The following is a 13,989-nucleotide window of genomic DNA, read 5'->3' on the forward strand; positions in this document are numbered from 1 at the left end:
AAACATGATCCCCCAATTGTGGCCCCACCCTACCCCCGGGAACCATGATTTGAACAAAATTGAATCTACACTACCTGAGGATGCCTCCACACAAGTTTAAGCTTTTCAGGCCGAATAGTTTTTGAGAAGAAGATTTTTGAAAAATACCAACAAATTTTCAATAATTCTCAATTATCTCCCCTTTAAAGAGAGCGTGGCACTTCATTTGAACAAACTTGAATCCCCTTTACCTAGTGGTGCTTTGTGCCAAATTTGGTTGAAATCTGCCCAGTGGTTCTTGAGAAGAAGATGAAAATGTGAAAAATTTACAACAACGACGACGACAACAATGACGACGACGACGACGACAACGACAGACAACGGACAAATTCTGATCAGAAAAGCTCACTTGATCCTTTGGCTCAGATGAGCGAAAAAGGATGGGTCTATGACGTAAAATTCGAGATATGGTATGAAATAAGCTGATTTTAGGCAAAACTTGGGATACATTTTTCCTTGACTTTTATGATATATGAGTTAAATTTGCCAATATGTGTCGATAGGAATATTGAAAAATTGTAAAATTATGTTTTTCGTATCAAAATGAAGATGATGAGTAGAATCAATATATGATGCATAATTTCTAACATAGAGGTGACCCAAGATGGCTAACCGAAAACAGAGGAACGATCCTCTTTTTTAAGAGTTATTTTTTAACTGTGTGTTTAAAAAGTATTTTAGCATTTTCCATTGACACCTTCCAGAACAAAAGTATCCTTAAATCATTCATACTTATTTTTCCTTTCTTTTGAATGTACAGCCACAGCAGAGGACGAACCAGATTTAAAAGCTCTAACAGCTAGAGTTGGTTAACGACCAAATAAGGAATATATCTGTTAAAGCATGTCACTCCCCATTTAATAAAGAAATACAACGTGCGATACCAAACTGAGTACATATACTCAAACACAAACATGAAAAATAAGTTGGAAATGAGCATTTTTCAGGGAGGGGGGGGGGGGTCTTCAGAAAATATATTTAAATCAATTATATGAATCATGAATTTGATCAACCGAATAAATGCAATTATCTAGATTTTGAGTTTTGACCATTCATGCTTTAAAAATCTTAAGCTTAAAATGTTTTACACTTAAATAATCATCAAATACCAAAATAAGACGAAAAGTTTTATGATAAAAGAATATGGTAAAATTGATGATAATGACGTCATGAATATAGAAGAAACATGTTGGCGAAATTTATTGAGAAGCAGAAAAAGTGTCTCTTATCAAACCCTTAATAAAAACTTTACCATTCAGGCACATCCCCGTAAAATTGTTCTTGTCATGTGAATTTTAAATGAGCAATTTTTATCTAAGCCAGTCTATAAGTTGTTTTCTCACCTATCGCTTAATTTAACCACAGTCACGTGGAGAGCATGAACATTCTTTGCACATTCTGTACAGAACTTGCAAGCATAGCTTACAATAAGTTTTCTTTTAAATAAAAAATTATCCCAAAATTTACATTTACGAATAATAACAAAATGTTTTTGTAAATTTGGATAATTTGATATACATGTACATTAAAGATTCTTTTTAACCGACATTTTTAAGTGTTCAATTAAAATTTAAATAACTAGAGTTCGTACATGTGTTTGGTTTAAACATTAAAAGAATAACATTGGCATTCAAATCTGTAACTTGTGCACTTATCTCAAGCTTCCAATGTTAGAAATACGTCGATATATAAACGTTCAAATCGATTGCAAGAGGTTAAAGGTTGTGTGCTATAGTTCAGACTTAAATGCTATGTGCTTTCGGCGATTGATTGTTCAAATCGTGAAAAACAAGGTTTTGGTTAAATTATTTTAAAAAGCAATGTTATGTTACCATTCCGTAGAAAGAACAAATCCATGCTTATTTTTCCTTTTTTCCCTTTATTTTGAAAACGCTGTTTTGGCACACCTTTCATAAATTTAATCAAATCTGTTAGAATCAGTGCATTTTGTGGCCTGTTTCAAATTGAATTCCTTTTTATTGAATTCATCTATCAAAGTCTTTGTATCTGATACACAGTAATTGTTACATTTCTTTACATAACGATTATTGCTACGATTCTCAAACCAAGTCGTGAACGGACTCTCACTTTTACAAAACACTCGAACTTTCAGATAAATTTCAATATTTCATTCCATTAGAGGTGCCACAACAAATTTAATAGGGCGAGATAAACCCATGACAATAGAATAGAGTTAAGAAACCTTTGGTACAGGTGATAAATCTAGCTGATGGCTTCGTTTCCGTGCGATACCTGGGAGTTGGACACACATTTATTCTGCAGTTTTTCATTTACAGTGTGTACGACTTCTATACTAATCTTGTTTAGCACCAGTTAGAATATTTATAATCATTCTCGTACAGGAGATTTAGAAAATATTTTTCTGACACGTTATTTGAAATATGATTGAAATTTCCTCATTTTGTAAATATGGTATGTGGCGGTTCGTAAGTTTTTATAGGACTGATTCTGTAGTACCGTCTCAAAAGATTTTCCTTGAAATTTAAATCATTCGTATTGTACATTTACTGATTAGGCCTGACGGCATACAAAATAAATATGTTCCGTCGATCTATATGGCCATAAAGCAGACAACAATTATTGTTTAACGTAACAACAGAGTCCTAGATAAAAGATGAATCGAAATGCGCAGATAAATTATGTAATCTGCCTTTTCACCAAAAAAATTTGTATCAGTTATACTTTAAGTTGACCCTAACAAACATTTTAAAACAAAGCACCTGTATCAAAAATCAATTATCATGATGATTATGATGAAGGTAATGAGATTTTTTTCCATTCGAGTATTGAGAAGATATAATTGTCTCTCCTAGAACGTCTTAGTCGGAACCATATTTATCTTCTTGTATAGAATTTTTATAAAGTAAGGAATTGTGTGATACTAGTTTAATGTTGATGAAGTTTTAAAAGTTTGAAGTTTAAAATATGAACACAAAATTGTATTAGAATTTATCCGCCAACAACTTCAAATATATAAAAAAAAAATCATTTTTGAGACCTTTTCATTTGTCTCTCATTTCGGTACTTCGTGACCTAATAAACTCCCACTGATTTTACAGGAGGGAGGGGGAGGGGGTACCTGAGAGTTATCCGTATTATTGCCGATAAGATAATATAAAACATGTTTTGTTTGTAGTATGTAGAAGTTTATTCAAGGTTAACAAAGTTTGGTGAGATGAGGTGTTTTTATTGGCTGGTTACCTGTAAGGAATAATTCAAGGTAACCCCCTACAAGTTAATACATGTATCAGGTTACAAATAGGAAAGAAGACAAGGGTATTCCCCGTTATAAATGTCAAAATCAGGCCATCATCTATATCGATTCGTAAATAATTATTAATTACACGATCTTTGTACGACCTGAATACTAGTATATAACTTTGTCGAATTGTATGGGAAGTATGAGAGAAGAGAACAATCAGAACTTTATATTAGAAGCATTTACTGAGATATACATTAGCTAAAATTATTTTGTCCCCAAAACACTGGAACTCGTTTTTTGTTGGCAAAAATTGCATGAAATTAAATTGCACTTGTTATAAAACGCTGGGAGGCCGATCAAACCAAAGTATCATTTAAACGAAATTACCAAAATGAGAACATATTTTAAAAGAAACCTGACAGATAAGTTGGAACTTGGGGGGGGGGGGGGTCCAGATATTCCATTAGAAAATGTATTGATATTCAATGATATTGAATGAAATCGATCAACCAAATAAATGCAGTCATTTGGGTTTCGACAATTCCTGCTTTAAAAATCTTAGGCTCGCTCAGAATGTTCTTAATGCAGATGAGATCTTATTCATAAAATACATTATGACAAAAGGTTTTTATAAATAAAAGTTAATACTAAAACTCGTATACATTACGTTATACATGTAGGAGAAACATTTTTTGCCGTTAATTATTGAGAAGTAAGCAAAACTGTTTTCCAATTTTCTCATCAGGTGCATTTTCGTGGAATAGTCCCTGTCATGTGATTTAAAGAAGATCTCTATTTTACGTACGTATAATTATTTTTCTTACCTATTACTTTTATTAGTTAACCAATGTCTCGTGAAAACTACGAATATTCTATTTACAGTTAGAACAGAATCACTGTTGCTATTATGCCTCACAATATGTTTTCTTTAAAATACAATTACACCAAAAATCAACATTTATAAATATTAAATTAAACAAAAGCTTTCCGGAAAGAACTATATGCGTATATATGATATGAGTCAAAATTGCCCCACCCCCCTACTCATAATTCGCATTTTTTAAAATGTTTAAGATACATTCAATGTTATGTTATTTTTTAAAAGAGTTGATAAAAAATATATATTTTTCACTTATTTATGTGATTTATTTGTTATTTCAGTGACGTCAGGAGTGACGCTATTTTTTATAATTTTACCAAAATCAGTCAAAAATTGACATTTTCTTATCTTATTTTGAATGGGAAACAGCTACAGTTTGAACAAGGAAGATATTTATGTTCCTTATTAGTCTTGGATAGATACCTCTCTGATGAATGTTTTTGTTTGCTCAAGCATGCACTCAATGTTTTCTGGAAGAAAAACTGCTCGAAAACAAGCCGTTTTAGGCAAAATATGCGAAAGTGGCGGGAAAAGGTAAACTTTATGATGTCATATTTCTAAACTGTAGGCATTTGAATCAAAATGAAAATTATGAAAAATCTTCACATGCAAAGAAAACAAAAAAAAACTGTGAAATGATGATGTTCAATTTAGGGGGCCATTTTAGGCTCAAATCATATAAAGTCAGCTGGATAATATGTTTTACTTTATAAAAACCTTTTTACTCGGCATTTTCAATTGTTTAATTTGATTCATATACCAAGGTTTCATACATGTGGTTGGTTCAAACACTAATAGAATAACTTTAACAATTCAAATTCGTAAATTACTCACTTATAGCAATCTTTAAATGTGAGAAACACCTCGATGAATAAATGTTTAATCGATTGCAAGAGGTTAAATGTTCTATGCTATCGTTCAGACTTACGTACTAAGTTTTCTAGTATTAATGGTTTATTTAGAAAATTTAATGTGCCAAGTGTTTGGTTGAAATATCCACATGAAGCAATGTTATCTAACTGTTTAGTAGAATGAACAAATCCCTGTTAATTTCTCTTCTTTGAGTTTTACCTTTATTTTGAATCTGTTCTTCGAGTACGATTGTCATAAATTAAAATCAAAGCTCTTAGATGTGTGTTTTTGTAACCTGTTTTAAGTCGAGTTTCTTTTTATTGAAAACATCTATCAAAGTACTTCTATCTAATGTTACGTCTCTTTACATACTGATTATTGCTAAGATTCTAAAAACAAGTCATTAACGGACTCTCACATTTACAAAACACTCGAACTTTCAGATAAATTTCAATATTTCATTCCATTAGAGGTGCCACAACAAAATGAATAGGGTGAGATAAACCGACGGCAATAGAACGGAGTTAAGGAACCTTTGATTCTGGTGATAAATCTAGCTGATGGCTTCGTTTCCGTGCGACACCTGGGGGTTGATATACATTTATTCTGCATTTTTTCATTTGCAGTGTGTACGACTTTGATTTAAATCTTGTTTAGCACCGGACAGGATATCTACAACAAACAGCACATTCTCATACAGGTATTTAAAATATGTGTGACAACATTTCCTGCATCTGAAAGTCGGTTAAGTAGTGGAGTGATTTGCGTTTCTGTAATGTCATCTAAAAGATTTTTAAAACTTGAATCAATTTAATTTACTGTAAATACTTTATAGCATATAGTTATATGAGAATGTTTCGTCCATTTATATGATCAAGAAGCATATAGCAAGTTATATTTATATTTTTTAACATTAAAAACACATGCGAAAATAGAAAATGAGTCTAAATGCGTATATGAATTGCTTATTTAAATACACTGTGTCATCTGATTATCTCGTAAGAGCACAAGGTATCAGATATAATTTAAGTAGATGTTTACAAAAATTAAAGAAAACAAAGCAAGAATCAATTATTAATTCAAACATCATAATTATTACTAGTAGTTCAACTGTTACTCATAATAAGTTAAATGTGTGACACTATGATAAATGCAGTTTACTTCTTTTCAAATATATCATTCTGATCATAAAGATATTATTTTCACTTAAACATTTAAATTGGCACCATATTTATTCTACTGTATGGCATTTTTGTTAGAATAAGAAAAACGAGTGAGTGTAGTTTAGTTGTAAACAGATTCTTTCTCTTTTTAATTCAACTCCTTTAAAAAAAATTACGATAAATCGTATTAAAATTGTCCGCCTATTACTTCGAATATATCAAATTTCATATGACGTTTCCTTACAGGTGTACTGTTATGTGTTCGCTAACGATTGCAACAAAACAAATTCATATCTCTAGGACGGCTTTAAATGGAACAACAGAGAGGTCAAATCATTAGGGGTGGGAAGGATTCATATATAAGTCGTAGCTATGCTTTTACACTTATTTTCTCAATGTAAGAGGCGGCAGACGTTAATACTTATAGTAAAGTCCTTTAATTCTGAGTGTGGATGACAATTTTGTCAGCATAAGATTATGGTGAACATGGCCCCATGTATGGCCTTTGTGATAACTTGTGCATTCATATCGATGTGGAACTTGTCTATTACCGGTGCATTTCCTGGTTATTTCAAATTAGCTGACGAAAATAATCCTAATCGAACAAATTTGTATTGTCCAGATAATTGTAAAGATCGTGAGCATCCTGACAATTGTTGTGCTTGCAGAGCGAAACCGCTGTGGGAGTTAGACAATGCCATTATAGACAACTTAAACCTTGAATACGTAAACAGAAGGGGCTATGCAGTGATATATTCAGATCAAGCCGGCAAAATAAGGAATTCACAATTTCTAAAAATCAAACATTCAAATGGATTTTTGGCATTTTTGCCAAAAAATTTGTGTTCTTTTCGTTACATTGTTGAAATAGAGTTTCCACACAACCTCCTTACTAGTGTTGGTAACTTGTCTTGTTTGCTAAGTTTGGATACACTAGATATGTCCTACAATCGCATCACCTATGTCTCCAATGAAACTTTTACAGGCTTGTCTCTACTGAGGAATGTTGATTTATCCCATAACCTGATCAGGAGAATTGAACCTTATACGGTGCTACAAGAGTCTCTGGAACTATTTACCATTGATTTCAGTCATAATCAACTCCGGGACCTGGACTGTACAAATATTGTACTCGATAAATCCTTTTGTAAACTCAAGTACGATAACAATAAAATCGAGGAAATTGTAAATGAAAATTCGTTTAGGATCGACAAAAACAAAACATACGGAGATGGGGGCTATGTTGACATTAGAAAAAACAACATCAAGAAATTTCTCAATTTTACTGATTTGGGAGTGAGTGATCTAACACTTTTAGGAAAGTTTTTTAACTTTGCTTTTGATCTGAGAGAATCCCCCTTGAGTTGTGATTGTACAATGGAACCATACCTCCAAAAAGCCAGAGCTTGGATAAACAAAATGTGGAAAGATTATTTTGATATTAAATGTACCTCCCCTCCAAGCCTTGCGGGCAAGACCATCAGAGAAGTAGTGGCTAGAAATAAGACGGGCCTTGACGATTTGCAGTGTGACATTTCCAGCCCTACTAACGGCTGTCCCACAGCATGCAAGTGTTACAGACAACCTAGCCAGGACAGAACAGTAGTAGACTGTAACTCGGCCGGTCTTACTCATCTTCCAAAACACATGCCACCATTCAACGATCTTCAAGTATTTTTGAACAATAACTCCATAAAGGAGATTGGGTTTGTAAGCTATCTTCAAAGAATTACCCATCTTGATCTGTCGGGTAATATGGTCGAAAAAATAACGGAAAAAGCAGCACAGGCTATAAACAACAACATAAGCATCGTGCTTCAGGGTAATAATCTGAAGTCAATCCCGACCTCTTTTAAAAGTAAAGACCCGTGTAAACTTCATTTGGGATACGTATACATACCCTGTAACTGTCAAACCCAATGGGTTCCGAACTGGTTAGCTGTACGAAAACTAGACACTTGCGCAAATCTATCAAACATCTTTTGTGAGACCAGTGCGGGTAATACGCCTGCTTTTGACTTTGATTTCAAAAGTCTTGACTGCAACCCAAACAATTCTCTCAGAGATATCGTTTTGTCTGTGGCAGGAGCTGCACTTTTATGTATCGTTGCTTTGGCCCTCTGTTACAACTACCGCTATGAAATCTATCTTCTACGTAATAATCCCACAAAACCCCGGAAAAATAACCTTCAGTATAAAAATGATGTGTACATTACTGTGCATGAAGATGATCAAGCGCAGGTAATATGGGCACTGAAAATTCTAATTCCATATTTGGGAAACAGGGGATATAGTGTATATTTTCCCCCGACAGACGGTATTATTGGTAATATACGAGAGGAAGAAATAATAAACCAAGTCGGGAAAAGTCGCAATTATATCGTGCTTCTGACAGGGAAGTTCACGGAAAACGGTTGTGACGAAATGTGGCAAGGGATGGAATGGCGGTACATATGGAACAGCTTCAAAAGCCAGCCTAATTTAAAAAATATTGTTATCATAAATTATGCCCAGCTACGTCCCTATGACTTTGAGATAAGCCCAATCAGGGCATTTCTCGCACTTAACTTTTGCATTGATTTTGCAAACCGAAAGCACATGATGTTAAAAAACATATGCTTGCGTCTAGGTAACCCCAAAAAATTTGTTGTATCAAATGAAATGAAATTACCAAAATCAACCATAAAACCCCGGGCACCGATGAATACCGTATTCCCCGTCGGTGCAGAAAGGCGATTAACAAACTCGACCAGTGTTCCAAACAAATACTTTGACGAAAACAAAGTGTTTTTCTCCGAAGATAGTTACTCAGATATTGAGAGTAATAAAACAACAGATAAACAAACGGGTTTTCATTCTCTCAGCAACTACAGAACTCCACGCTCTATCAATATTTCCATTTAAAAGGACATCAACTTCGGATGATATTTTACCAGTTATTATTTCTAATTTTAAACTAATTAATGAAGGCAAGTATTTTTAAAGGTTATCATGTATTAGTAGGGGGTTCGATGTTAATATTTAATGTGTGATTTATTCATGATTTTTTTATTGTTTTAAACTCTGACTCGGGTAGCTTAAATTATTTATTAAATCTCAGGTGGTAAGATCCTTGGCGATTAGGTCTTGATATTTATTGTTTTTGTTTGTATAGAAAGTTATAAATCTCATATGTACAACAATGATGTGTTTTGAGGTGTTTTTTTTTTTTCAATAAATTAATACACAATTTTTAAACTGGTAAAAGTAACATCAGAAATGGTATTTTTTTATTATATTACTCAATACTAGAAAGAAAAAAGTAACAATCGAAAACCACAACAAAAAAAGCAAAACCAAAGAAACTTAATATTTGGCGTGTTTAGCGTCTCGTTTTTAAATATTGATCTTTCATTTACGTCACCAAATATCTTTATAACATTTTTATTAAATAAACAAGATACAGAATACGTAGTTCAAAACATATTCTTCCTAGTAGCCTAGTTATCTGAATCTAATCTGAATTTTCGATCAATGAAACAACCACTTTGAAAAGTTTTTGAAATGCACACATGATTTTAACCTGAGCTTTTTATTGGTCAGATATGTCAAATATTGATCAGATATTGGTCAGAGTCTACGTTTGATAATGGAAACTGGGGGGGGGGGGGTGGGGGGGAGGGGGGGGGGGACTGACCAATCCTTGAAAGAAAATAATGGTAAGTAGACATGATCTTCTTGTGCACAGCAACAAGTAGCGCTTCAGTTTAATTCTCGGTTAGCTTAAGCATTATCTTTACTAAGGTATTGGTTTGATACAAAAATATAAATGACTATTCTATCCTTAACTTTTCTGGAGTATTGATCTAAATATCTCAATATCTACACAATGAATTGGGTTAAGAGTTTTATTCCCATCTAAGTCTACGCCTGCTTTTAAGATAAGGGCAATTTGAAGTACATTAAAGTCCAATACATTTTTCTGTACATTTCATAAGATTGTGGGGGGGGGGGGGGGGGTTCTCGTAGAGGAGGAGGATTAATGTTTAATTTTTGGTGGGGTTTTGTTGGGGGGATTTTGATGTGTTTTTTTTTTTTGTTATGTATTTTAAAAGTTTTAATGATGGACCAATAAATACATCATTCCTCTTGATTAACATTTTTTGATTTAATTTAAATCAATTGGTTTTAATAAAAACGATTAAGATTGACTAATATTTTATAAATATCAGCTATCTGCCAAGATGGGAAGGGGGGTCATGGGCTGATTTCATTCTAAAGTATTGATAATGTTTGGGCGTTGAGGTTTTTGTAACATTAGAACAAATCCTTTAAATGGCATTATGGGGAAAATATGACCGGAGCTTGTGCAGCGGAATGAATGATAAGGCACTCAAGTCTAAATTAATAATTTATCCAATGGAAATTCCCTGATTCCTTCTCCTTTGGAAAATTTATGCATTTCAGTATTTGACAATACAAACCTAAACATGTACTAATGCATATCAATACCTCCCTGAATTGCTGTTTTGATGTTCGATCATTTACTTAGATAATTTTGTGCCGAAAAAACGTAGGTAACTTGGCACTGAAAGTTCTTTAACCATGTTTGGTAGTCTGAGAAATAAACGGTACCAACTGAAACGTGAAAGAGGAGGAAGTGATAAGTAAATACGGTCATAATGTCAATTTTATAAAGTAGAAAGATGACATGTGCTCAACGTTGGAATATGCCTATATAGGAAAACCTCGGTAGACAACCTAATTTAAAAATCAAAGTACTGAAGAACTGGCGGGAGTTGATTTTGTCGATGTTTATTTATTTTAAAATCAATGATATGTTATTTTGCATGACAAGTACATGTATACGTAGTTTCTAATTTGAATTACGCATATTTTTATAATATGAATTTTTGAACTTTTTTGACTAGAATGTCGAGAAACCTCCATATGAATCATGTTAAATAATATTTAAAGATAAAATTAATTCAATCAAACTATGTATCAGTGGTAGAAATATTTCTCGAAAATTGTATGGATCCAAGCAATATTGAACTCTAGTCTCGTTCAACCAATTGCAAACGCTCGGCTGACACCGTAAATCTCCGACAAGGGTTTACGGAGACAGCCGAGCGTCGAGTTGAACGAGACTATATTGAACTCTGGCGTAGGAATACACACGACTACAAAAAATATTTAAATTGTTCGTCCCATTCAAAATCTGACTATTTTTAAGGTATTTGTAAATAAGTTTCCTTGAAAAACAATGCTTTAGCATACATTACATCGAATTCATCAATTATTTTCAAGAACTAAGTCTTGTCAGGAGCAATGATTTGTGCTGAGGTCCAAACACTGTTTCACTTTCGGTTTGTCCGCGTGACTGCATAGGAGAGTTGATTTAAAATCAACTCCCCAAAAAAACTTCTTTATCATAGTTACTCTGGGTCTTCATTTTCTACATAGATTTTGTAAACCGATAAATGCTGTTAAAAATAGTTATTTGTACTTGGGTAGGCCTTGTGCGTAAGTCCTCTGAAATTTTCAAAACCGGTACAGAGGACATGTATGAGATATTTTGTGCGGGTTATGATATTGGTAAAAGAAAGAAGAAGCAGAGACTAGTTTCTTACTTCTTATTAACTTCATAATTACGACAGTTATTAATATTTCTGTCTAAAAGGATCGACATCAACTTTGTACGACAAACTTGTGATTATCAATTGTAAAACAAAAGTTTCCTTTGTTTTGGAATCATAATAGATAAAGTAATCACAGAGTAATTGACTTTTGTTTGTTTCATTAAAAAGTAACAATGTTTTTTTTTATAAAAAAGGCCGTAAATAACGGTGTTTTGTATGATCAGAGTAATTGCTGTTTGTTTGTTTCATGAAATAACAATATTTTTGGAAAGGATTTTGTTTGGCATGAAAAAAAGAAGATATTGTTGTCTCAAACTATCTTATGTTTTATCCTCCAAACTGTATTCGGCCTACACCCATTATGTACCTATACGACAGAGCAGTACCGCTGTACGTATCGGCAGTACTGGGAGTGGCAGGTTCGATGCTGGGTCACCGGGTAAGGTTTAACATTAATCCCTTAACAGTTGAAACAATATCGTCAAAAATACCAAAATGTATATTATGAAACAGCAGTTTCATTTAAGTTCTATTTTCAACTGATACCTACCCCAGTATGAGAGTCACAGACGTCGTATTTTAATATAAATGTTGATTTGGCTGATTAGTTGTCGGAAGTTTTCTGTTAAAAGAAATAATGAGACTGAGACAAACCAGTATTCTAGGGTTTATATTACTCTCAATATAATGTCCAATATAATGTCCATGATCCAAGGCTTAATAACAACATGGAAATAGCACTCTAGTACCAGCATCATATAGCTCATCAGTAGATGAGCTATATGACGTTCTTGTTTTAATATAATGGCACCAATATAGATGTCTAACTTAGTTTTTTGACATTAGGTAGGTTTACTGTTCAATTTCACGTAAGTATAGGGACGTAAAAGGCTTTGGATATTTGCTCCACTTTTAATCAAAGTCAGTTTGTTTGTATCATTAGAAAACAATTGTAAAAAAAGTTGTATAATTGTTAAAATAGTGTGGTTTAATGCAAAAGATAAAGTCAAACCACAGAACAAAAGACATAAAATTGGCTAGGTTGCCCATAAAAATCATACAAACATTGACATGCTAAAGTCAACTAATACATTTAGTAATAAACAAAAGTCGTCCCTCAGCCTCAATAATATTTGAAATTTATAAATCATAGAAATAATACAGTAAATCTCGGTTATAGCGAAGTTCTAGGTACCAGTGGATTTACTTCGTTATATCCGTAATTCGTTATATGTACGTATTGATAACTATACTGAATTCATAATATACATAATTTCCTTCCTTAAACTACAACGTTTTCTCTAATTGAAAAGGCTTAGAATGAATAAACATTCCTTTGAAACCTTTAATAATCGGATTGTAAATTATGTTATATGAAAATAAATTCATTTAAACTATCATGTTAAATGGCAAACTTTTAAAACTGTAAAGAAATTAGTTGAAAAAGTTTCTAATTTCGTCATATATGACCTCTACGGGTCTTAAAACCAGTTCACTGTAGCTGTAAATTCGTTAATCCGAACAGTAAAATTTTGCAAAAACATGTTAAGAATTATACCGGGAACTCCAGAAAAATCCGTTATATCCAAAAATTAGCTATATACGTGTTCGCACTAAACGCGTTTTACTGTACAACACATATATGTATTGAAAAGAAAGAGCTTTGCGCATGGGTTTATTTCTTTATCAAATACATCTAATGAATGTTAACGTCTGAAAGATATACATTTGTACATGTTCTAATATTTGATATTTCAGGTAAAACACATATTAATTGACAGCCCTCTCCCACACACATGATATTGCTGTTCGTTTTGAATTTTTCAGTAAATATTTTATTGCAAGAAACAATCTATTTGAATTACTTTTTAGGTTTGAAGAACAATTTTAATTAATTTACATTTGCTTCTTTGGGTAGTGACAATTTGTCTTTCAATACAAACTGCTTTATTTTTTCAGCAGTTCATAACTTTATTTGGAATCTAGAAGATTTAATAATTGATTTATTTTCATTTATTATTGCTATTTTACACTGTATATCAACACTATTTACTATTTACAGTCTCGTTTGAAGTCATCTTTTCGTAAATTCTATGGTCGATAAAACGACCTGGTCAGCAAATACAATCTTCCACTTGGTCGCATGCTGACTGACGTTTTTCATACTAATTGTTAGACCATAATTAATTACCTAATTGTCTACGGAGTTTT

The sequence above is a fragment of the Magallana gigas genome, chromosome 5 (genome assembly GCF_963853765.1).
Source record: "Magallana gigas chromosome 5, xbMagGiga1.1, whole genome shotgun sequence".
Taxonomy (NCBI): Eukaryota; Metazoa; Mollusca; class Bivalvia; order Ostreida; family Ostreidae; genus Magallana; species Magallana gigas.